Here is a 26,116-nt window from a genome sequence, read left to right as displayed (position 1 = left end):
GGTCACCTAAAGCCATCGGAAAATATATAATGCATATCAGGTATTTACATTCCGAATCATAACTGTAGCAAAATTACAGTTATGAAGTAGCCACCAAAATTATTTTTTGATTTGGGGTCACCACAACATGAGGAACTGTATTGCGGGGTCACGGCATTAGAAAGATTGAGAACCACTGCTATAGTGACACACACACAAAAAGGAATTGTTCTAAGGTACCAAAAAGCTGAAAATTGATATTGATATTCTGGGAGGAAAGGTCAGGCTTTCCTATCAGCCTTTCTTGTTCCACCCTCCTTTAGGGAGGGGAGGAAGAAGAATGTAGAACAGTGGTAGTCAACCTGGTCCCTACCGCCCACTAGGGGGCGTTCCAGCTTTTATGGTGGGTGGTAGCAGAGCAACCAAAGTATAAATAAAAAGATAGATTTAACTATAGTAAGTTGTCTTATAAAGATTTATTCTGCCAAACAGTGAAAATCCAACATAAAGTACTTGGTAAGTAGTTATTATATGCTTTATTTTGCTGTAACTCTGCTTTATAAATTTTATAAAGTAAAGTTACTTTCCTACTTTATCAATCACCATTACTGTGGAACCAGTGGGCGGTTAGAAAATTTTACTACTAACAGAGATACATAAGTGGGCGGTAGATATAAAAAGGTTGACTACCCCTAATGTAGAAGTTTCTGGCTTGCAAGAATAATGGGTCATTCAGTTTCAAATCTAAAATAAAGGTTAACCAAGAAACTTCTCTTTCAATAGGAGGCAGAATTTACCTACCACCTGGCATTGATTGTAGTTCTTTCCCCTTCCTGGAATCTTGAGGGTAAAATACCTCTAGGTTGGTGAGGGAAGATGAACCCTGAAAGATTTGTAAACATCTTTGATTGTGTTACCTTGAAAGTCTTAATGTTTCTGTGTATCCCCTAAACAAATGTTGCCAGCTTGTACCATGATGTCACGCTCTCCCCAGCTCATGTGTGATCAAGGGTATATAAGCAGCCCCTGAACTATTTTGGGGACTGCACGATTTGGGTCTGATGCCCCATGTCAGCCATATGCAGCCGGCATATTTAATAAATCTCCTCCTCTAATAAAACTCTTGAAAATTCATCTAGACTGGGGGTTTTTACATGAACTCGATGAAATGAGGTACAGTGCCTTTCAGAATCTGGGGTGCAGTACTTTATAACAGAATGTCCTAGATATACTTATTCACAACTTTTGAGGGCACAGTGTGGAGGTGCAGGCACACAGGACACTTGTAGAAGTGGGACAGCAGGGTCTCACTGTAGCCCACAAGGAAATAGAACTTGTGCGCAGGCAGCTGCCTCAGGACCAGAGCACAGATCTCCACTTGGTTAGCCCAGCGCTTCAGGACAAGCTGGTCAGTTAGGCAGCCAGGGAAGGTACCCAGCATAAACTTGCGAAGAAAAACATCTTCCACCGTTCACTCTGCAGCATGGTCCTCACCATCAAGGTTACCTGTAAAGAGAAGGGCACCACAGACTCAACCAAATCTCTTGAGTTAACACACAATAGCACAGGGCACCCATTCCACCCCCACCTCTGCCACTTTTCTTCTGCAAGTGGAATAAGAACACTTTAAAGTTCAAAATACATTATTTCAATAAACTCACAAACTAGGTACTATCACTATCCTCACTTTACAAAAGGAAACAGTGAGGTCTTCCTTAGCCAGGACACAAAACTCAGATGATCCCTCTGTCCACTCCCTTTTCCACAGTCTTTCTTTCTTTTTAAAATGATTTTATTTATTAATATTTTAGAGACAGGGGAGGGAGACAGAGAGAAGAGAGAGAGGGAGAAATAGAAAGAGAAAGGGGGAGAGAGGAAAAGAAATGTGGGGGAGAAGCAAGAAGCATCAACTCATGTGTTCCTTGACCAGGCAAGAAGCATTTTGAACAAATAACCTCAGAATTCCAGTTTGACGCTTTATCCGCTGTGCCACCACAGGTCAGGCTGTCACTTTTTGCTAACTGCCTTAAAGCACTTTTCATCCCACAGGCCACAGATGAGGCCATCATCTCCTTCTGAAGTTTGGGACAAGAGCTCTCACCAGCCAGGGCCATCACCTTCACCCAGTGAATTCTCAGTGTGGACCCTGCAAGCCCTCCCTTCTCACAATATCCACAGAGTCTCCACGTCCACCTCCAAGTCTCAGAACAAGACCCCAGAAAGGGTCAAGGAACAAGAACCTTTAAATAATTCTCTAGATAGATACATCTCAAACATCCAAACTGAAAACCTTCACACTGAACAAAATACAGTTGATTATCATTAATTTACTGTAGTTCTATTCTGTAAACTCACTGTAGACCAGGGGTCTCAAACTCGTGGCCCGCCGAGCAATTTTTTGCGGCCCACAAACTAATCCACAAAGTTCAAAATATTTTGGATAAAATTAAGTAAGCCTAGGGGCCTACTTGTATTTTTCATTTCTTTAGCATCCTAGCTAGATATTAGCTTAGTTAACAGCAGTTGTGATGCGAACTATAGTTTCTGGTAGTTTTGTGACACTGAGTAAACTGCATGTACGATTGTGCTTGTTGTACTTTTTTTTTATTTTCAACTGCAGTGAGAAAAGTGTTGCATAACAGTTGCCTTTTGTAGACCTAGTGTGGTCCACCGAATGGCTGTGATCTTGCTCTGCGGCCCACATGCTGAGTTGAGTTTGAGACCCCTGCTGTAGACAATGAACTATCAAACACTCAACCATAGCTCCTGGAGAAATGCAAGAGTAGGCTCTGCAAGCCTTTTGCTACAATATACAATATTTTTGTCAATAGATCAATATATCACACAGCCTTGCTTCATATCAGGTCTACCGGAAAGTTCTGTCCATTTCTATCACAAGTTTTGACACATAAGCACGTTTATTTGGCACATGTGTGCCTCTCTATTTTTATCACTTAATGTATACATACTGATGTAGCAAATTAACTAAAACAAAGTTGATTCACGTTAGTCTTATGTGTGAAGCGATAGTGTACCCATGGCTACTGATAAAATTCATTTACGCCACTGTAATTTTTATGAATTTCAACAAGGAACAAATGCTACAGAAGCATGTAGAAATTTATTGAAAGTGTTTGGTGAAGGTACAGTTTCTGATAGGACATGCAGAAAATGGTTCAAAAAATTCAAAACAGGTGATTTCGACCTTTCTGATAAGCCACATTCTGGGCAACCATCTTTGATCGATGACGATGTTGTTAAGACCATGTTGGAGCAAGATCCTTTTCTGACAACATTGGAGATCGCAGAAAGGCTTAATTCAGCTCAGCAAACCATTTCAGACCATATTCAGAAGATAGGATTGGTGTGGAAATATTCAAGATGGGTGCCACATAAATTAAGTCAGAAGAATTTGGATGATCAAGTCGTCATATGCATATCTCTGCTTGCTTGGAACAAAATTGAGCCCTTCTTGAACCGGATGATAATGGGATGAAAAGTGGATTACCTACGAAAACATCGTAAGGAAATGGGCATATTGTGAACCCGGAAAACCTAGCCCTTCCACTTCTAAACCAAATTTGACTCTGAATAAGAGAATGTTGTGTATATGGTGGGACATTCGAGGACAAATACATTATGAGCTTTTAAAACCAAACAAAAAGCTCAATTCGGAGAAGTATTGGCAGCAACTGGATAATTTAAAGACAGCAGTCCAAGAAAAGAGGCCGGTGATGTTCAATAGGAAGAACATCATACTGCATCATGATAATGCCAGGCCACATGCTGCTTTGGGGACTCATCAAAAAATTGCAGAACTAGGCTGGGAAATTGTCGCATCCACCATATTCCCCGGACTTAGCACCCTCCAACTATCACTTGTTTTTGTCCTTACAAAATTTTTTGAAGGGCAAAAAATTCAAAACTGAAGAAGATATCAAACAAGTACTGGTTCAATTTTTCGCATCAAAAGATAAAACCTTTTTCAAAAATGGGATATACAAACTGCCCTCATGCTGGCAAGTAATCATTAATAATAATGGCAATTATATTATTTAATAAAGTTTATTGATGGTAAGAAAAATTTGTATTTTGTTTTATTCCAAAAACAGACAGAACTTTCTGGTAGACCATATATATTTCTACTTAAAGACACCTTTTTTATTATGTGGGCTAATTAATACTAAACTCTCCCAAAAGCACCATGACTCATGCCTGAAGTAAGCTAATCTAACACGCACATTTCCTCTGTCAAGTATGTCACAGCCTCCCTGGGCTCAGGAACACCAGACAACCACTCAGCATCACCGCTGTTTAAGGCAGCAGAGTCAACAACAAAATGCACAAAACTGTGAATACATGGAACCAGCAACTCAAAAGGACACATGGGTACTGTAGAAAAGCTGAAACTAGCAGCACAGACTGGAAGGAGACTTGACTTGGGGTGGTTAACACACAATACAACATACACACGATCATAACACAATTGTAAACCTGAAACCAACATAATTTTACAAACCAATATCACCTCAATAAATTCAATACAAATTTAAAAAACTTTGGACAAATACACTGAAACAAAAACAAAAATTTAAAAAAGGGCACTGCCAAGAGTAGAAAAATTCACAGAAAATAAAGAAAAACCAGTGCTTCAGAGGAAAGCTGCTGTATTTACAACACACTGTCCCGCGTGTCCAAGTCGACTCTACAGGGTTTCACTCTTCACTGCCTCTGAGCCACCTGGCAGCTCATTCAATCACAAGTGATTGACAGCAAAGCAACAATGCTTCCTGCCTCCAGGCACAGAAATCCCTCCGTGGAGGTTCAATCCGCTCCTCGCTCCCCGCGGAAAAAGCCGCAGCTGTGTCGCATTTCCACCCTCGTGCCCTGACGCCTGCTTTCCCACTTCTCCTCTACAGGAGAACGGATTTCTGACTCCACGCAGATTACTGAGTGGAGTAAAACCTCGAATGCGGCTCACTCCTCCTGTACCAGTCACAGCCGAGAACTCATTGGTGGCGCCGGGGTCGCATCACCAGCCTCTGGCACCATCGTCCCCTCACCTGTGTGCTTTGACAGCCAGCCCTTGCGGTGCATGATGTGGTGAGGCGCGTGCGCCTCCTCGTACATCACTGGCTTGTCCCCTTGGCTCACTCGGACCCGGGCCGCCCGATTCTAGGACAGAGAGGCCGTAAGTCCGCACGCCCGACCCAGGCGGCGACCTGGCTCCGGCCCCTCGTCCCCGGGCGGCTCACCTTGGCGCACACCGCGGAGACGTGAAGGGCGCGCCAGGCACACGGCAGCTCTCGGCTCCAGGACAGCACCTGCGTGTGTGCAGGGAGAATCATAACATGAAACCCAGGGCAGCCATGACCCGCCGAGCCCGCTCACCCGCTGTCTGAGCCTCCAGCTACCCATGGGCGCCGCCATTTTGGCTGAGCGCAGTACGTGAAGCTCCTCTGCGCCATGGGGGCAGAGGTCAGCGCACCGTGGACGAGTTCAAATCGGAGTCGGTGCAGCTGCGACTCTGCGTTGGGGAGCGGGGCATGAGGGCAAAATGGGGGCGGGGCCGGGCGGACCCATGCTCTGGTGCTCATTTCTGCACCTCTTCGCCGGCCGGCCACCGCTGGAGCCACGGTTTGGGGCGGAATGAGCATGAGGTTTCACCCGAAGAGCTTGTCCCGGTGTCCTGAGGACAGCAACGTGCCCCTCGCCGCACTCCCGGGCCTCCCCTTGGAGCGTTTTCTCAGTTTTTACACATTCAGCTACTTGAGTTGTCTCCAAATATTTTTTCTACAATGTCAATATTAAAGCCCTAACAATACATGGAAACAAGCTCACAAAAACTGTCAAGATGCCATTTAAGAAAAATAGATCATCTACTTATATTCACACAGTAAAAATATACAAAAAATTATTTCAAGTGTTAGCAGTAGTAGTATGATGATGTGTAATTTCTTTTGGTTTGTAATTTTTTTCTCCTTGTAGTCTCTGTATTCTCTTTAATGAACATATCTAGTATTACATATTTCTCATAACTTACTTTGCTTTTTAGGCCATATTTAATTTACTTTTAAAACTTTTTATTACAGTTTAATTTCAGTAGTTTTTTCAAATAATTGTCTTTAAAGCAAACTCCTGGATTTATCCACAGTGAAGAACAAACACATTTTGGTTAAAACTTCACCCAGTTTTTCAACCAGGTGCTATGCAAAAGAGAGGGGCTTCATTCTGCCCTGGGTGGGTCAGAACCTCAGGGACACCATGGGGCCTTGATGCTCAGACCAGGGCACTAACACCGTCATTGGTCTCCACTGCCGACTACAGCGAGAGGGGAAGTACCAACACTGTATGTCTTATTTCAGAATTCAACACTGTAATGGGGAAAAAAAACCCAAAACACAAAATTTAGGCTCCAGGTTCTGGAGTTATGCCCTGGTGTTGGGAGCCGATCAACAACTGCTGGCTGACAAGGTCACAGCAGGAGAAGACCCACAACTGCTGGCTGACAAGGTCACAGCAGAAGAAGATCAAAAACTGCTGATTGACAAAGTCACAGCAGAGAAGACCAACGGCTGCTGGTTGACAGAGTCACCACAGTGAAGACCAATGGCTGCGGGTTGACAAAGTCACTGCAAAGGAAAGGCACAATGATACTTCCCCCTTTGACTTTTTGAATTAATCTGGCCTTATATTCCCCCCCCCTTTTCTGGGTGTGTACTATTATTTATGGCACAGGAATAATAGTACCGTGCTTTCCCTGTAGATTCATAGTAATTTCTTTGGAAATGAGACAGAGGGTGTGAGTTCCACAGAAAAGCCTGTAAGCCCCTTGAACTGGGCTCGTAAACATAAGAGGCTGGCTATGATATCCCTCGTAAAGGGTTAAGTTTGTAGGAGAATTTCTTCTTATTAATCATGTTAGAAAGAATAGATTGTGACTTGTGAATGGGTAGGAGGCAGTGGCTGTGCACAGAGCACCTTTCAGCCTTCACTTAATTCATCATTTTTTCTCCCTAGCCTTTTCATGTGATAGAGTAAAGAAACTTTCCTTTCTTCTTGCTTACCTGACCTGCAGATGGTGGAACACTCTGAGAAGAATATAGTTAGAACTTAACTAGTGTGTGAATATAGTAAATAAATAAAATTTGACTAGACAATAGAATCTTAGATAAGGTGTTATGGAATGGCCCGTTGTGTGGCCTGGGATGGGAGCGCAGTCGGCAAGAAAAGAATGTTTTGCTAAGAGACTTGTTTTATGACTAAAGGCAGTTGCTGGGCTTTCTCAGTGAGACACTCTCATGAGGTTTGTGTACTTTCCAAGATTTTTTCTTCAGATAATGAGAGGAATGGGGGTCATCCATAGAAACAATAGCAATTAATGCCTTCTGATATTATGTTGCTACTAAGCTATCTTGCAGGTGCACTCTATATATCTTTAAGCAAAAGTTACTCTTGATGTTATGACAATTTATTAATAAGCAAGCCTTTTGAAGTCTTGTGAGAAAAATTAGGACACTGCATGAACTCAAGGCCATTTGCCTGAGCAAGCAGTGGTCCTTTGCTAGTCCTTAATGATTTCGTCTGCTAATCTCTCTCTGCGCCCTTGACTCACAACAACAGTAAAGTAGAGTTATTAATTAGTACTAATCTTTTAGAAGTTTGTACCAATATTGTTATTGCTATTGTATAACTGTACTTTGAATAACTTACCACCTGATTTATAGTTTATAGATATGAATTAACTGTTATCTGGAAACATGTAACCATAGTGAAACAAAATACCATGTGATTGTAACTTAGTGTGTGTGCATAAAAAGAAAGCTAGACCAGCATTTGGCAGAGATGCCTGGCAGTAAATGCTAACTAGAGAATAAAGAGAAAGAAAAGAATTCGGCTCTCTCACTCGAATTTCGCCAATGCCATCTCCTCCTGTGGGACCCCTGGATCCCCCCCGGGGCTGGACCCTGGCACCCTGGTGGAACAATCTGTACACTTGAGCCTCAGTTCCATTTTCTATAAAATGGTTTTGTTGCTGATACCATGTCATAGAACTGTCAGTAGAAGTAGTTGTCATTGGTTCTGTTAGGCTGATCATGTGAAATCGCCAACACTTGGCCTTTTTTAATCTACATCATCCACCCTGATGTTGCAGTGGCTGTGGTTTCCAAGGGAGGAAGGACAACACTAGCATCTATGTGGAGGGCAAATGCATGCACCGGTGGAGGGCGAGTTGCCCAACATCGTATTGGGAGAGGAAAAGGGACCAAGAAACTCATCTTGGCTTCAGTCTGTACATTCTGCATGATCAAGATTTCTTTGACCACTTGAAGATGGGTCCTCAAAAAAACCTTTAATAGAAGGACAGTGTCTTTCACTTTACTAGAAATGTTGTATTTCTAATTTATTAACTGTGGCCTCCAGCTGTTCTGCATACTGGGTAAGGGGGCGGAACAGGGATGAGATGTTCTCCAATCAAAGTAGTTTCCAACTGTGAGAACTTCCACCTCTTCCTGAAGGAGCCTTTTAAACTGATAGTATTTCATTATCCAGTTTTATAATTTTATTTTAGAGAGACATCCCCATGTTTCATTCTCCACACCCACTATCTATTGTTGAGGCACAGAACGGAGTAGGTTCAGTGGGCTAGGTCCCAAGCTAGTGTTACTGACTTTAGCTTTTGGGTGCTGAGGTAATCATCTCCTGACTCTGGATAGACCCAATTACAAACATCCTGTGCCACACTGGGACCTGTGGAAAGAAGCCACAAGTCCAGGAGTTGGAGATGAGCTTGCAGTGCTTGAGGATTACAAATTTTTTTTAAGTTTCAGAAGGGAAAATATTTTCCCAAATTTATTAGCAGAAGACCAGGTTTCCAGAGTGCCAGTATGGTGCACGGCATGTTCTGCATGTCCAGAGGCTTTCAGAACCCAAGGGGCAATGCCCCAGACACCAAGGAAGCCACTTGTGTCCTCACACTTCAGAAAAGGGGTCAAGGGGGCTGCATTCAAGAACAGGTTCCAGGACACAGGGCTCACTTTCCAAGTCTGGCAACAGCCATGAAAGGGACACAGAGAGCTCCTGATCAACACCTTGAGGCCACGTTTTCCTGTAACCACAAAGCAGAAAGGCCCCAAGGCCTCAGCTGAGATTCACAGAGTTAATGACACAGCTGGAACTGGGTTCTGAGGCTCAGTGAGGTCACCTTGGTGAGGGCTAGTGCAGGTCAGGACTTCAGCTGGAGAAAAGACAGGAAAGGGCCTCAAATTCTGGCTCGAATGGCAGCAGGGGGGCCCATGTCAGGAGCAGTGCAGTGAAGTGAAGGGCTGACACCGAGGGCCTAGGAGGTGAGCCTGCTGCACTGAGAGTGTGGGAAGTAGAGAGGCAGCACTGAGGGCAGTGGCTCCCTCTCGGCTCACTGCCCACACAGGTCTGCTGCTCTGGGCCAGTCCTCACCTACTGAATGGGACAGTGATGGAGGCACTTTAGAGCTACTGCAAGGACAGTTAGCTCAGTTTCCCAGTAACAGCCTGAAGAATGGTTCTTCTTTCAGGGCCCAGCATGCACCCTCCCTCAGAAGACACTGGTCCTCTTGGAGGAAACATGAACATTAGGGCCAGAGAGAAACCGCCTGTTACTCTCATTTGTGCATTCATTTGTTTCACAAACATTTATTAAAGCGCCCACAGTGTACCAGGCCCTGGGGTGACAGGGAACACACAACCCCTGGTCTCAAGGAGCTCACCATCTGGGGAGGGGCATATGTGTGACCAGGTAAGTCACAATGCACATGGTTGTGCTGTGGGAGGTGTACACAAAATGCTGTGGGGTGTAGGACACAGAAGAGCAAGCAGGGTGGGGTTGGGGCAAGCTTCACGGTCAGTCAATAAATAGACTTGCCCACATGGGCATTCACTGAACGAGCTGCATCAACCCACTGATGCTGTGCTTGCCAGGAAGGCCTGTCTGCTTCCTAGGGCCCCTTCCCTACCCCACTCCTGGAAACCCATGTGCCCAACTGCAGTGATAGAGGGTACCCCTCTGCTCCAGAAACAGATGAAAGAGACCCCACTGCAGGGGTCACCCACGGAGCTGAGACAGAGCTCTTGTCTGTACCTGACTGCAGGGCTGCTACACCCCCAACAGCCTCCCTCACCACTGCTCAGGAAATGCCAGGCCCTGTCTTTTGCCTTTCTACCTTCTCACATAGGCAGGGCACCAGCCCTCTCAGATGCCAACCCCAGGTGGACACCCCTCAGACCAGCTGCAACTCACAGCTGGCTCACCAGCTCAATGAGCTGCTGAACATTCTTGTTGGGGTTGGACAGGCCATTCCTGATGTTCTCCAGCAGGCACCTCTCCAACTCAAAAATGGCTTGAGCTCATGGCAGCCATGTAAGGCACTCCACTCCAAAGGCCAGGGATGTGCCATACGTGCTGCTTATCTGGGTTACAAAAGGCAAGGTATGCTAGCGTCCGGAGGCCCTCTCCCTGTCTGTCCACCTGGGCAGCAGCTCTGCTCACATCAGCAGGGTGCTCCAGCAGCGGCCTACTCTCCTGAGGCTTTGGGCCAGGGACAGACATGTCGTGAAGGTTCTGGTACACAAACTGGTAGTTAGGCACGTGCCCCATTTTCTCCAGCCTCAGAAAAGCATGCACCACAGCAGGTGGAATATCCCTTGTTTCAGCTAAACTGACCACAATGACATTGCTCAGCCCCATAATCAGAGTGGCCAGGGAGACCTCCAGCTCAAAGCGCTCCCCAGCCGTGGCCAGGGCGCCTCCTATTAAACTCCCTGAGTCTATCACCAGGATGTGGTCACAGCCCACATCCTGGCTGAAGGATTCAGCCACTGTAACAAGTTGCATAAAGGCCCCCCGAGGGCCACGACCCCTCCTTGTGGCAAACCGAAGCCCAAACATGGTATTGAAGAGAGTGGACTTCCTTGTAGCAGGCACGCCCAACGCCGACACCACCACCAGCCATGACCTTCTCTCCAGGTGCGCATGTAGCTTCTTCAAGAGCCCCGTGACCCAGCGCAGAGGGGCGCTCAGCGTATTCCCATCGATCAGCTCCAGGGGCAGCCCCTGGACCAGCAGTTCAAAGGCCAAGCCTGGGAAGTGGGCAAAGCGCCTCTGGCCTGCTGGCAGCTTCCCTACCTCCACAAGGCAGCTCTCTGCCTCATAAAACTGACCCATCTCCCGCAGGAAGTGCTCCACCCCCAGGGGTTCCAGCCAGAGCGGCTCACTGAGGTCCCAGCCCCAACCTGCTTCAGTCTCAGGGTCATAACTGCCCCTGGAGACTGTCTCGGCCTTGGTTGGGCCACCCAGGCCAGCCCCCATTCCATCCACCTCAGGAAATACTGCCTCTCGCCTAAGGAGGGACAGCTGATGTCTGCGATGAACTCCTGCATGCCCCCTGCAGGGTCGTGGCTGCTCTGCTGTGTGCGAGGTTCCAGCAGCCGGTGGCTCAGCTCTGCCTGGTGCTTGTCCGGAGGGTCCACCACCCACTGCACCTGGCACAGCTCCTTCTCCACCCGGGCTGCCTTTCTCCACGGCTCCCCCTGCAGTCTCAGCTCGTCCGCCCGTAGGCGTCCGAGTCTTTGATGTTCCTGGTGATCCGCTCCATCCGGTCCTTCGCCCGCTGACACTCCTCAGTCCTCGTCGACCTTCATCCCCAGCTTGCGGGCTGCGTGGGCCATGTCCTCCACCGACACCCTCCTGCAGGGGGACCGGGCCACGTGCGCCACAATGGAGTGGACCCTGCACGTGAAACGCACCCCATCTGTGCTACTGACCTTCACAAGCACATGTGAGTGGTCCATTTTCAGCACGGGGACCAGCCTGTTCAGGAACCGCAGGTTGGAGTTGCGTTTCCCATGGTAGGGACTCAGGATGAAGTAGTACTTGGTGGCTGACCCCTTCATAGAGGACAGCAGTTTGTACTCCTTCTTACTGATGTTGTCGGTCAGGATGAACACGACCGAGGAGACTTCTGTCAAGAGCTTAAACTGCAGCCAGTGAGACCCAATGTCGCCTCTGAGGTTCAGAAAGGCCATGGGTTCAGAGAAGAGGTCCAGGCCCTCCCTGCCACTGGGTAGGAACCAGGAAATCTCCACCAGCCCATCTTCAATCTCCTGAGGGCTGGTGCCCAGGCTCATATCCTGATGCCAGAAGCAGTCTCGCTGCCTGTGGCCCGGGCTGAGCACGGCATTGAGCTGCTGGGACTTGGAGTTGCTGCTGACCTCCATGCACACGAAGGCAAAGGCGGGCACCCGGGGCAAGACCACGCTGTCCTCCCTGAGGCTGCCCACGCCCCTTGGGGGCTGGGACCACCATGTCCACACGATACCCCGCATGGCCCACAGCAGGAAGGTGTGGGGATGGTTCTCCAAGTCGGGCAGCATGAGTGGGAGCGTGAACTGGCAGAGAGACATCCTCAGCATGATTTCTTGCTGCAGGAAACTGTCAGAGGAAAGCAGCAGGGCACAGAGGAGGTCCAAGGGATTCACGGGCGTGTCAGGGGTGGGCAGCTCCAAAAAGGAGTAGATATCCACAGAGATGTCATCAGCGGTGTCCCAGTAGATGACCTCCTCCTTCATCTGGCTCTCCTTCTCCACAGGCCGGATGTCTTGGAGCACATCCAGCACCATGGTGGTGTTCCTGGCCTCAGCATTGAGAACCTGAAGCTTCCGGAGAAAGTTCCAAGGCAAGTCTTTGGGAGCCTGCGGAGCCCAGTTCCTCATACTGTCACTGCTGATCTGCAGGGCGTCCTGTAGGCTGAGTTTCTGGACCTGGTGTGTCTCTAGCCCCAGAAGCAACAACATTTCCTGCAGTCGGCTCCTCTCCACTGTAGAGGGAAATGAAGACATAAGTGCTCACCACGCAGGGCAGGGACCAGGGCAGAAGCAGAGAGGGAACACCAGCATGAGGGTGGGGTGGCCTCCTTCAGAGAGCAGAATGCAGGATCCCTGGGCCACCTGAGACCAAGACACACATAAATTACACCACCCAGGTTGTTCTGAACACAGGCAGGCACGTGGACATCAGAGAAGGACAGGACACCAGAAGCCTCAGACAGAAGTCTGCGCATCTGTTTCTCCTGCAGCCTATGGGCTCCAGCAGCACTGAGCCCAAATTAACTGGCTGGAGTCAGTGCACCACGATGTGCGGGCAGCCTGTTCTCCCCCCCACCCCCACCCCGACGTGCATCTGTGCTTCTCCCTGCACTCGGTCTGGCAGTGGGTCCCCTCATACTGTAACCGGTATGCCACAGGTGACACCATCACTAATTCACTATGATTTTCTTGTTTCTGTTCTTTCCTCTTTACAAAATAATTAGAGAATATTTAAACAAAACAGGGAATTATTATTAGAGTGCTGCAAACCATAGCTAAACTATTTTGCAAGTCTGGAGCCAATAATACAGATCTAAATTTTTATTGTACTCAAGTCTCTGTTAGAGATTATCATAATTCTGCTCTTATTTGTTCTCACCTTACATCACCCATTCTGATCCAGCCTCTTACAAACACTGCATGCTCACAACAGCCATGCCAAGGGTTTCTGCCACTTCCCTGTCTTGGACATGGCCTCTTACCAATTTTCATATTTCATGTAACTAGTACACTTTTCATGATAATAAGTCAACAAAATAAACATGATTCCTGCTGCTCTCCTGGATTCTTTCCGCTCCTTTCTCCAAAGAGGAAGCGACCCCTGTGATGCTACCCTAGGTGCTCCTGTGAACTATGGGGGCAGTTTCCTCAGAAGCACAGGACGGTTGAGGTCCAGGCCCAGGTAACCAGTAGCAGTCAGAGCACTGAGGCACATCTCTCTCACTTTCCTGCAGGGTCCACCAGCTGCCTACTGTCTGCATGGATTCAGCAGGTTCTTGGGCATGTGGCTGCAGCATGACCAGGAGCTGTTGAACTTGCTGCAGGAACAGCACTTGTAGGGAGAGACACTGAAGAAGAAACTCTCCATACTTGTTACTCAGGTTTCTCAGTCTTGACGAAATGAAACCAAGGATATTTTCTTATCAGACAGGGAACAACTGTCTCTACAGTATTTCTGAAGCAGCACGGTAGTTAAGTGCCACTGGGAAAAGCCAGAGCAGAAAGCCTGTTACATACACACTCATGCCCAGTTCATGACTCTCCACAGGCCTGTATATGAAACCAGCACACCATAAGTGGTTCCCAAACCAGGCTATACTTTAGAATCACTTTGAAAAGGACATGTTAAAAATAACACCCAGAGATGCCAACTCTGTTATTCTATACTGTAATAGCTTCCAGGGGCTTGCTTTTTCTGGCAATATTATTAATATGTAAGTTGATATAAAGAGTTAGTGGCTCTGGTCAGTTGTTTCAGTGGTCAAGTATCAGCCCGGCATGTGGAAATCCCAGGTTCAATTCCCAATCAGAGTACACAAAAGAGGCATCCATCTGCTTCTCTATTCCTTCCCTCTCACCTCTCTCTCTCTTCTCCACCCCTCTTAGAGACATGGCTAGATTAGAGCAAGTTGGCCCCTCTGCCTCAGGCACTAGAAAATGGCTCCAGTTGCCCCAGGTAGGCAGAGCACTGACCCCTGGCGGGTCTGCTGAATGGATCCCTGTCAGGGCGCATGTGGGAGTCTGTCTCTACTTCCTCTCCTCTCACTAAAATTAAAAAAAAAACAAGTTAGTAGACTAGACATAATTTTGATGCAGCCAGGTGTGGGGACCACCAGCATGGATGTTGTCTTTCTTCAACAGGACAGGAAGTTGTAGCAGTGACAAGAAACAAGACAGAAAACACATACCTGTTGGAAAGTCACTGTCCTGAGCCTCATTCAGACCATCTACAAAAGCAAAGGAAAACAAGTGTCAATCAAGCCAGATGCCTGGGACTCACACCAGTTTAAGCGGAACTCAGAATCCTCTCTGCTACTTATTGAGACAGAGTACTCCCAATTTTTCAAAATATACAACTATAGTTATTTTTAAAATTTTGTTTAATGATTTACTGAGAGAGAGGAAGAGAAAGAGAGACAGAAACATTGATCAGTTCCTGTATGTGCCCCAACCAAGGATGGAACCTGCAACCCTTGTGCATCAGGACAATGTTCCAACCAACAGAGCTATCAGCCATGACACACCAATTCGTTTTCACTGTGCCTGTTCCCTCTCTCTTTCCCCACCCCAATCCAACACCAAGCCCTGTGGTCTCCACCTCCATACTGAAGCTTGCAGTCATCTCCTTCCATTTCTCTCCATTCCAGATCTAAAAGAAAAACATACACATGGCCTCATCAGCAAGTTAGAACTATCATCTGTCCCAGCAATTCCACATTTGGTAGATTCCTCCAAAAGATTGACTACAAGGTCTCAAAGAGATATCTGCACACCCACGTTCACATCATTATTCACGACAGTTAAAACACAGAAACAACCTGAATGTCCACCAGTGAACAAATGGACAGATAAAATGTGGTCTGTACATTTAATGGCATGTTATTCAGCCTCTAAAAGGAACAAGGTTCTACAAATTCTGCAGCACAGACAAACCCTATGCTGAGAGAAATAAGCCAGTCACCAGAAGACAAACATAGTATGAGTCCATGTACAGGATGTATTCAGAGAAGTCAAATCATAAACACAGAAAGTATAATGGTGAGTGCCATGGGCTGGGGGAGAGGAGAATGGACGTTTTAATTGAATAGGATAAAATTTCTATTGACAAGATGAGTCAAGTTGTGGGATGGACAGTGTTGATGGCTGCACAACAAAGTGAATGTATTTCTTCACTAAACTGAATACTTAGAAATGGTTAAGATAGTCAACATTATTTTATGGTATTTTAACAAAAAAGAAAAAAACTTTGGGGAAGAAGAACATTTTATAGTGAGTAATTCTGTGCCATTTAGTAAAGTCACAAAGTTGTGCGGTCCCTACTTCTTATCCATCTAGCTCCACAACATTTCCATCACTGGAAAGTAAACTGTGTTCCCATTAAGCAACTTGCTTCACCTCTCCTCCCCGCCCCTGCAGCAACCTCCATCCCCAGTTCCCAGCAGCTGCAACATTTTACACGCCCACCAACCATGCACAAATTTGTCCACATCCTGGCCAACATTTCTCTTGTTTTTTGGTAGTAAGCATTATATAGGGTGTAAAATAGTATCTCATTGAATAAATAGTTAATAAAATGTAGCAAAAAGGGCCTGACCAGGCAGTGGCACAGTGGATAGAGCATCGAACTGGGATGCAGAAGGACCCAGGTTTGAGACCCCAAGGTCACCAGCTTGAGCGTGGGCTCATCTGACTTGAGCAAAAAGCTCACCAGCTTGGACCCAAGGTCGCTGGCTTGAGCGAGGGGTTACTAGGTCTGCTTGTCCTATGGTCAAGGCACATATGAGAAAGCAATCAATGAACAACTAAGGTGTCACAACCAAAAACTGATGATTGATGCTTCTCATCTCTCTACATTCCTGTCTGTCTGTCCCTATCTATCCCTCTCTCTAACTCTCTCTCTCTCTCTGTCCCTGTAAAAAAACAACAACAACCCATAGCAAAAAGTGATTAACACAAATTTATCTGTGTATTTTGTGGGGTTATTTTTGTATAACACTATTAATATCCAATAGAACACATTCATTTGGTGAAGCACCAGGTTAATGAAATTCACCTTGAAAATGAATCAATAAGAAAAGGATATCTGGAGTGGGGCCAAACCTTAAAGCTGAAGTCTAGAGGAGCTGCTACAGCCCCACCCCACAATCTCCATAGGAGCAAAAACTGCTTCTGGGGACCATACCAGAAAGACAAAAAGGCCCAGTCTAATCAGGACAGTTCCACTTTATACCTGTTGTCCCAACAAGACATGCCTTTCCCTCTCAGAAGTGCTTAGAGCTTAGGAACTACTCAGTCACCCTGGACACATCTTGGGTAAGCAGACATAACACGTTCAAATGGAGTGTGTCCAGGTGAGCAGTGCGATCATCACCTGTTTTAAAACTAAATCACACTTTGAATATTAAGGGAAGTTTAAAAGACACCTAGCCCCTTGGTTGGCAAACTGTGGCTCACGAGCCACATGCGGCTCCTTGGCCCCTTGAGTGTGGCTCTTCTACAAAATACCACATGCGGACAGTACCTCAATAAGGAATGTACCTACCTATATAGTTTAAGTTTATAAAATTTGGCTCTCAAAAGAAATTTCAATCATGGTACTGTTGATATTTGGCTCTGTTGACTAATGAGTTTGCCGACCACAGACCTAGGCTGACCTGTGGTGGCGCAGTGGATAAAGCGTCAATCTGGAATGCTGAGATCACTGGTTTGAAACCCCTGGCTTGCCTGGTTAAGGCACATATGGGAGTTAATGCTTACTTCCTGACCCCCCCCCAAAATGAATAATAAAAAAAAGACACCTAGACAGGATATTCTTCTAAAAGGAAAATCAAAGCCTTATGTGGATTTATTTCAAGGTCCATGTTCCCCAGGCCAGGCTGAGGCTGGAATCCAGAACCCCAAGGGGATAGAAGAAAGGTATCTGCTTTGCTGCAAGCCCAAGTCCAACTTTACCTGCAATGGCCACAGCTACTTTTCTCTCAGATGCTTTTATTTCAGGGGCCACTTCTCCCAAATCTGATTGTCTGTAATAATTTCAGAAGAACGTTACAATTAAAACAATAAAATATGGCTCAGCAGTAGAGCATCAGCCTGGCGTGCAGGAGTACCGGGTTCGATTCCAAGCCAGGGCACACAGGAGAAACGCCCATCTGCTTCTCCACCCCTTCCCCTCTCCTTCCTCTCTGTCTCTTTCTTTTCCTCCTGCAGCCGAGGCTCCATTGGAGTAAAAGATGGCCCGGGCGCTGGGCATGGCTCCATGGCCTCTGCCTCAGGTGCTAGAATGGCTCTGGATGCAACAGAGCGATGCCCCATAGGGGAAGAGCATTGCCCCCTGGTGGGCATGCTGGGTGGATCCCGGTCAGGGGCATGCGGGAGTCTGTCTGACTGCCTCCCCATTTCCAGCTTTGGAAAAATAAACAAACAAACAAACAAACAAAAGGCAATGAATTATCACTTTTTTTCCTTTCCAGTTGGCTGCATATCAAAATCTCTTGGTTGAGCCTATGAAAACTACCAATCCAAATCACACCCCAGATCCTCAAAACAGGAATCTCAGAGGTTCTGAGTCTGGACCGGGACACCACTGCTTCTGAAAGTGCCCTTGGTGGTTCTGATGTGCAGCCACATTGAGAAAGCATCAGTCTAGAAGAACCAGCAATCCCAGACACTATGAGCCAGAGCATAAACACAGCCACTCAGAAAAACATAAAAGTATACCTACACTCTGACCAGTAATTCCACTTCTACCCTAAGGAAATAATTAAAATTAAGATTTAATTACAAAGATGTTGGTGCAAGTTTTATATAGCATAACAAAAAACTGGACACTTTTTAAAATCAAATCCAATAACAGGGAATTCAGTTACAGTCTTATTCTACAACCATTACAGAATAGTCTACGTGGATCTTGCTTTGTAGCCAAAAGCATGCTGATAGGACATTGTGGAATGGTGTTAGTGGGGAAATCAGGTTAGAGTGTGCACAGTGTGAGGACAATTTGATAAAACTGACCCTATTTATCTACAGGTCGACTCAGAGGGTGTTCATCAAAAGTAGACAATGTGGGCAGGGAGGGATGGTCCTGAATTCTTCTAAGTACGTTTGATAAGTACGGTCCACTTTAGAATCAACTATTTTTAGGTATGTCATAGGAACGAGTAAATGTGCAAGCTGGTCAGGAGCTAAGGTGCCACCCTGCAGCAAGGACACACAGATAAGGAGTGGAGGAAGCCGGACAAAGCACTCACAGTGCTGCACTGGGACTGGAGGTTCAAGTGTGAACTCGTGATCTCTGCATGCATGCTCATGTCCACGTGTGCATGCATGTTTGTGTATCCACGCATGGATTTCCAGGCCGCTCCACTGAAAGGGCCGGAGTAGCAACGAGCACACCAAGCACCCTTTAATATCACCCCACACTAAAACACACCGGTCTCTGTGGAGAAATGCCTGATGCCAGGCCTGGTCAGAGAAAGAACTGGATGAGGCTAAGCATCTGACTTCAAAATATACAAACTCCTTAAAAAAGTGCTGGGGCATGTCAGAGCACACAGCAACCAGCCCGAAGGGATTCTGACTGTCATGTTTGGGACACTTTGAGCATGAACATAATTAAATACAACATTTAATTAAAAGCTATTGAAAAACAGGAATTAATGAGTGTATACACAAGGCAGATGAACAAAGAGGGTAAGGGGACAGGGGCAGAGGGCTCTGGCCCTACGGAGCACTGCTGTGGGGCTGTAGCCACCGGCAGAGCACTGCATGCCACCACCACCATCAGGAAACGCCCAGCAGTCCTGGATAGAAATGCTGACGGAAAACAAGGTCTTCACCAAGTCTTAAAATGTTTCCTCATAGATCGCTTACCATGAGGTTTCAGTAAGGTAGAATAGAACCCAGCAATTACACTTCACTGGGTGCTCAAACCAGTGACAATGGGTGCCCCTACTGTGGTCCCCTATGGAAGGACCCAGCATTACCTGAGCTGAATTCTGTCTAAGAATGTAGAACCTGGATCTAATCGTGTGGACAAATCCAAAATGAAATTTCATGCTAGACGGGGAGAAAACTGTATTTTCCAATAGTATGAAGGTCATAATAGACAACCAAGAAGAAACTGAAGAACTGTTCCAGATTAAGGGTGCTGAAGGGACAAGAAAACAAAATGCAATGCCTAACCATAGACTGGATCTTGAAGTTAAGGAACAAATTATATGGTCTACTGACCAAATTGAAACCTGTGTGTTGTCAATGTTGAATTTACTGATTTTGACAACTATACTGTGCTTATGCAAAAATATCTCTATTCTTAGGAAAGAGACACTGAAGGATTCTTAGGAAAGAGATGCTTAAGAAAAATTTACATCCATTTGTATTTATATGTGCACGCGTGTGTGTACACAGACAGACAGTAAGAGAGAGAGATAAATGAGAACAGTAAAAAATGTCAAGAATAAGACACTCTGGATAAGGGAAATTTTTATACTTGTCATTTATCTCTAAGCAGAAAATATCTCTAAATAAAAAGTTTAGAGATGGGAAGATGGCAGCGGAGTAGGCAGATGCCCGGACGCCCAGCTCTCACCACCAAACTGGAATACAAATCAATTTAGGAAAAATCCACGTGAAAAACCAACTCTGGACTACAAGAACAGCTCTCAAAAACCAAAAAGCAAAGAAGAAGCCACAACAAACCTGGTAGGGAGCACTTGAATCTCCCCTGCTTACAGGAACGGAGGGGAGGGGGAGGCTGAGAGCCCAGATGGTATCTCACCCCAGGGAAAAGAGCAGAAAATACTGATCACAGCCACTTGCCTGGCGACCAGGGAGCGAGGTGTGTTGAAAAGACCAGCTTATCTCCCAAGTGGAAAGGACAGGGAGAGGGACAGACTGTGAGGGGCTAAGGAATGCAGGAAACGAACTAAAAAAGCTGACTCAGCCATGCTGGAGGCGGCCATAGCTGGGGGAGGGACTGAACCTTCCACAAAAGTTTAAAACATTAATAGTGGTTAGTTTATTTCTGTGTAGTGTATCAGTTTATGTGGTCTTATTTTAATTCGTTTAAATAAAAGCATGTTCTTATTTAATAAAACCACAAGGCCTGTGAAATGATGCTATGAGTGGGGGGTCGGGGCCAAGATACAACACGCATGCCCACCGGACACCTGATGACCTGGTGCCCCTGGGAACCAGTGCCCCCTCAGAGAATAGCAATGCAGCTCCACCTAATTCACCAGCAAAACAGATGCTTAGTGTTCATCAAGTCCAGGCTCCCAGAGGAAGTTTCAGGACCAATGCTTGTTATTCCAGCATGTTCCTGGGGTCTCACCCTCTGCCCCCTCTGAGAAGAGTGACAGTAACCACAGTGGGCACTGTGCTCATGGCTGCTTCAGCCCTTCACAGCCAGAGCACCGAGTAACTGAATTCACCTGAACCCACTGCAGATAAAAATGGGAGTTGACAGTCTTCTCTTCACTCTCCACAGAGAACATATACAGGTACTACTTTTGTAACAAGGATAAAAAGCAACCTCACCAAAAGAAAACAACTGAACCAGTTAAAAATAGTTCCCCAAAGATAAAGAAGCTGGCCTGGTGGCCCCAGGCCCACAGGGGACAGAGGAAATTTACACCCCAAGGCAGGATACTCTCCAGCTACCTCCCAGAGCTCCCAGGACTGAGCTGAACTTCAACCCTCTCTTTCCCACACAAGAAAGCAGGGGAACAAGTGACATTATCACAGGGATAACTCCGAGTTTGTGCCAATCTATAAGAATAAACATAGGCCCTGGCTGGTTGGCTCAGTGGTAGAGCATCGGCCTGGCATGCAGGAGTCCCAGGTTTGATTCCTGGCCAGGGCACACAGGAGAAGCACCCATTTGCTTCTCCACCCCTCCCCCTCTCCTTCCTCTCTGTCTCTCACTTCTCCTTCCACAGTCAAGGCTCCATTGGAGCAAAGTTAGCCCAGGTGCTGAGGATGGCTCTGTGGCCTCTGCCTCAGGCGCTAGAGTGGCTCTGATTGTGGCAGAGCATCACCCCTTGGTGGGCGTGCTGGGTGGATTTCGGTCGGGCGCATGCGGGAGCCTGTCTGACTGCCTCCCCATTTCCAAATTCAGAAAAAATACAAAAAAAGACCCTGTGCTGGATCTGGGAGGACCATTCCTACAGGAGAGCACAGCAACAAAACCTCAGCTCTGTCCACTGCTTTTAACGAACAACTCTGCTTTTAAATCACAAGGTTGAAACCACAACCTCCACTGGGATATTTGGAGACTGGGGTCTTCAGGGGGATTGTTAGTGTCAAATGAGGTCATAAGGGGGCCATGATCTGATGGGATTGGTATTCTATCAGAGGAGGAGCAATCCTGGGAGTTCTTCTCTGCCTGCAGACTCAGAAGAAGGTATGCACCTACAAACCAGGAACGGGGCCTCAGGAGAAGCTGAGTTGACCTGCACCGTAATCTGGGACTTCTAGGCTCCAGAACTGAGAAATAAACTTCTGTTGTTAAGTTCCCCAGTCGAGGTACACTGTAGGTTGCAGCGACCTGAGTTGACCGAACTCCAAACTACCCTGCAGGTGGAAATATAAGAAACAACATGACACACAATGACATAGAACCCTTCATGGCAACTTCCAAATATCGAATAGTGAAATAAAAAGCTCACAAGAACAGGAACACAGAGAACACACAAACAAACCCACCAGAAACAGAGAGGCTAATAACCAGAACAGTGCCACAATACATTTGTCCAATGAGCACACGCCCTGGGAACAGGGGTGAGCTTCACACCCAGGAAGCCATAGGCGCAGGAAGGCTTCTGAGCCAAACAAAAGACTGCCGAGGACACCTGCAGTACTTCAAGGGCACACTCACACTGGATTCAAAAGTAACACTGACCAATATAATAGTAAGTGAATGGGCAGACCAATGAAAGCAAATGGCAAAACTATTAACTTATATGTATGCATATGCACATAAAAGCAAACACAGAAATAAAAAAAGATAACTGTAAACCAGAAATCAAAAACAAAGAATGTCGGGAGCTGATCAACGACTGTTGGCTGACAAGGTCACAGCAGGAGAAGACCCACAACTGCTGGCTCACAAGTTCACAGCAGAAGAGGATCAAAATCTGCTGATTGACAAAGTCACAGCAGAGAAGACCAATGGCTGCAGGTTGACAAAGTCACCCAAAAGAGAGACACAACGATACCTCCCCCTTTGACTTTTTGAATTAATCTGGCCTTATATCCCCCCTTGTCTGGATGTGTGCTATTATTTATGGCACAGAAATAATAGTACCGTGCTTTCCCTTTAGATTTGTAGTAATTTTTTGGAAATGAGACAGAGGGTGTGAGTTCCACAGAAAATCCTGTAAGCCCCTTGAACTGGGCTCTTAAACATAAGAGGCTGGCTATGATATCCCTCATAAAGGGTTAAGTTTGTAGGATAATTTCTTCTTATTAATCATGTTAAAAAGAATAGATTGTGACTTGTGAATGGGTAGGAGGCAGTGGCTGTGCACAGAGCACCTTTTGGCCTTCACTTAATTCTTCATTTTTTCCTCCCTAGACTTTTCATGTGATAGAGTAGAAAAACTTTTCTTTCTTCTTGCTTACCTGACCTGCAGATGGTGGAACACTCTGAGAAGAATATAGTTAGAACTTAACTAGTGTGTGAATATAGTAAATAAATAAAATTTGACTAGAAAATAGAATCTTAGGAAAGGAGTAATGGAATGGCCCATTGCATGGCTTGGGATGGGAATGCAGTCAGCAAGAAAAGAATGTTTTGCTAAGAGACTTGTTTTATGACTGAAGGCAGTTGCTGGGCTTTCTCAATGAGACACTCTCATGAGGTTTGTGTACTTTCCAAGATTTTTTTCTTCACATAATGAGAGGAATGTGGGGGGATCCACAGAAGCAATAGCAATTATTGTCTTCTGAAATTATGTTGCTACTAAGCTATTTTGCGAGTGAACTCTATATATCTTTAAGTAAAAGTTACTCTTAATGTTATGCCAATTTCTTAATGGGCAAGCCTTTTGTAAACTTGTGAGAAAAGTTAGGACACTGCATAAACTCAAGGCCATTTGCCTGAGCAAGCGGTGGTCCTTTGCTAATCCTTAATGATTTCATCTGTTAATCTCTCTCTGCCCCTTGACTCACAACAACAGTAAAGTTGAGTTATTAGTTAGCACTAATCCTTTAAAAGCTTTTACCAATGTTGTTATCGCTATTCAAGTTATTTTATAGTTGTACTTTGAGTGAATTGCCACCTGATTTGTAGTTTATAGATATAAATTAACTGTTATCTGGAAACATGTAAACATAGTGAAACAGAAGCAATGATTAATACCATGTAATTGTAACTTGGTGTGTGTGTATAAAAAAGGAGCTGTACTAGCATTTGGCAGAGATGCCTGGCAGTAAATGCTAACTAGAGAATAAAGAGAAAGAAAAGAATTTGGCTCTCTCACTCAATTTGTGCCGACACCATCTCTTCCTGTGGGACCCTTGGATTCCCCCTGGGAAAAGAAGAGCTATAAATAAATTAGGAAAAAATTAAAATAGTAAAAAAATGAGATGATTCATTGCATACATGAATGAGAAAAATAGGAAAATAAATAAGCAAGGTAAATAATTAATTAAACCTACTCAAAGAATTGACAACTCAGTATTTGAAGAACACAGTGGAGAAATGAAGACATGCACCAAGGTATGTATGTACCAGCCAAATCTGAGAACATATATCCAAACTAAAAGTGACACAGAAGAAAGTGACAAAACTAACAAAATCTCTCAACTCCATCACTGAGTGCATCACCCAATGGAAAAGGAGAACAGAATGAAGCAAAACATTACTTCCTTTCCATTAAACATTACCTCCATGTCTGTAATACAGCAGTTAAGTAAAGTAAAAATATTATACCTTTGAATCTTCATTGGCCTCTCCTTCCTGCCTCTGATAAGGAAACAAAGGCAGTGTTTCTTCTCAGCACCATCTTCTTCTGAGCAAAGAACATGGGATCATCAACATACTGAATTGTCATGTAATAAAATCATTTTCAGACATTGATCCTGTAAGAAACCTTAACTGCTTATGGTCATAATCACATACTGATGCCAAGAGACTGTAAGACACGACCCCTTTAAAATGTGTTATTCTCAAGATCTCCGCTAGAGAACACCAAAAAAAAAAAAGGTTTTATTAAATGTCTTAGGCAGCCTTCACTCAACCAGGGATCCCAAAGACACACTGAATTACAGCATAACTGAGACCATGACAACTTCTCAATAGGAGAGAATGGAGGACCCTGACACAGGACATCTCTTTCCTAACAGGACTAGGAAAAGAATGACCTCGGAAATGACACAGCCATGTCACGTAAGCTGTCGCTCTTCCCAGAAAACAGACGTCCTTTCCCAAGAGTCCAGAGTCCTAGGAACCAAGCAAACAGCCCATCTCGGCATGATGCCACTCTTGTGATAGACAATCTCAGTCCCCTGAATTAGGAGAACAGGAGACACCCAAAGCACGTGGAAATGACGGCATGGGACTCTGTGAAGTACAGGAAAACTCGGCTACAGGGCAGCACAGGAGCGCTCCCGTAAGGCGCATGCACACTCCTTACTCTGACGATGCACTAAGCGGCCTGTGCATCTCAGTGTACAGAGTGGGGTCCCATTGCACAGGAACGGGGTCTTTGTGGGTGGACAAGCGGGTGCTACCCTGTGCCCGAGCCTTTGACCGAATGAAAACAAGGGCATGCACACATGGGGGGGCTGGGAACATGCAGGCCCTGCGGGACCTTCACAACTTTGTCCATATTCACCCTGTTCACCAAAACCCACTGCCGGGGTCCAGCCCCGCGGGGAATCCAGGGGTCCCACAGGAAGAGACGGTGTCGGCACAAATCCCAGAATGCCCACATGATGGCAGCCCAAAAAGTTGTGTTTCTCCCACAAGGGACCTTGTCTATGGTGTCATTCTGGAAAAGCAAACTCCATAGCAGTGTGGATTATAGTGACAGAAAGAATAACACAGAGATAAGAGAGGATGCTGTTGTACCACTTCTGAGGTAACTAACTCGATGAAGAAAGCTCAGCAGAACCAAGACAGCTTAACCAGTGTAAAGACTCCAGACACATATCCTCATCCCTTAATAATGCTGCAAAACACACTTGAAGTCAAAGAACCTCACATTCAAAGATGATACCCAGACACCATCCAGATCAGGAACCCAGAAGAACAGAGGAGAGGTGACAGAGCAGGATATTAGAGCTTTGTTCCTGACTGCAAAGCCATTTACCTAGGTACTTATCAGAAAGTGATCAATGAACAAGAAAGGTACCATAATGGCTTGACAAGGTGGTGCCACAGTGGATAGAGGATCAGACCCAGTATGTAGATGACCCAGTTTCAACACCCCAAAGTCACCAGCTTGAACGTGGGATCATAGACATGACCCATAGTCGCTATTTTGAAATCAAGGTCACTAGCTTCAGCAAGGGTC

General features: G+C 45.8%; 2 pseudogenes; both read right to left on the bottom strand.

Moving 5' to 3' along the window:
• Positions 1–447: 447 nt before the first annotated feature.
• Positions 448–5,415, bottom strand: LOC136318240 (small ribosomal subunit protein uS3m-like; annotated as a pseudogene).
• Positions 5,416–10,250: 4,835 nt separating this feature from the next.
• On the bottom strand, positions 10,251–24,925 carry LOC136318239 (up-regulator of cell proliferation-like; annotated as a pseudogene).
• Between the last annotated feature and the right edge of the window lie 1,191 nt (positions 24,926–26,116).

Source organism: Saccopteryx bilineata, unplaced genomic scaffold (genome assembly GCF_036850765.1).
Source record: "Saccopteryx bilineata isolate mSacBil1 unplaced genomic scaffold, mSacBil1_pri_phased_curated manual_scaffold_18, whole genome shotgun sequence".
NCBI lineage: Eukaryota > Metazoa > Chordata > Mammalia > Chiroptera > Emballonuridae > Saccopteryx > Saccopteryx bilineata.
The sequence above is the reverse complement of the archived record's forward strand: the minus strand, read 5'-3'. Positions and strand labels throughout refer to the sequence as shown.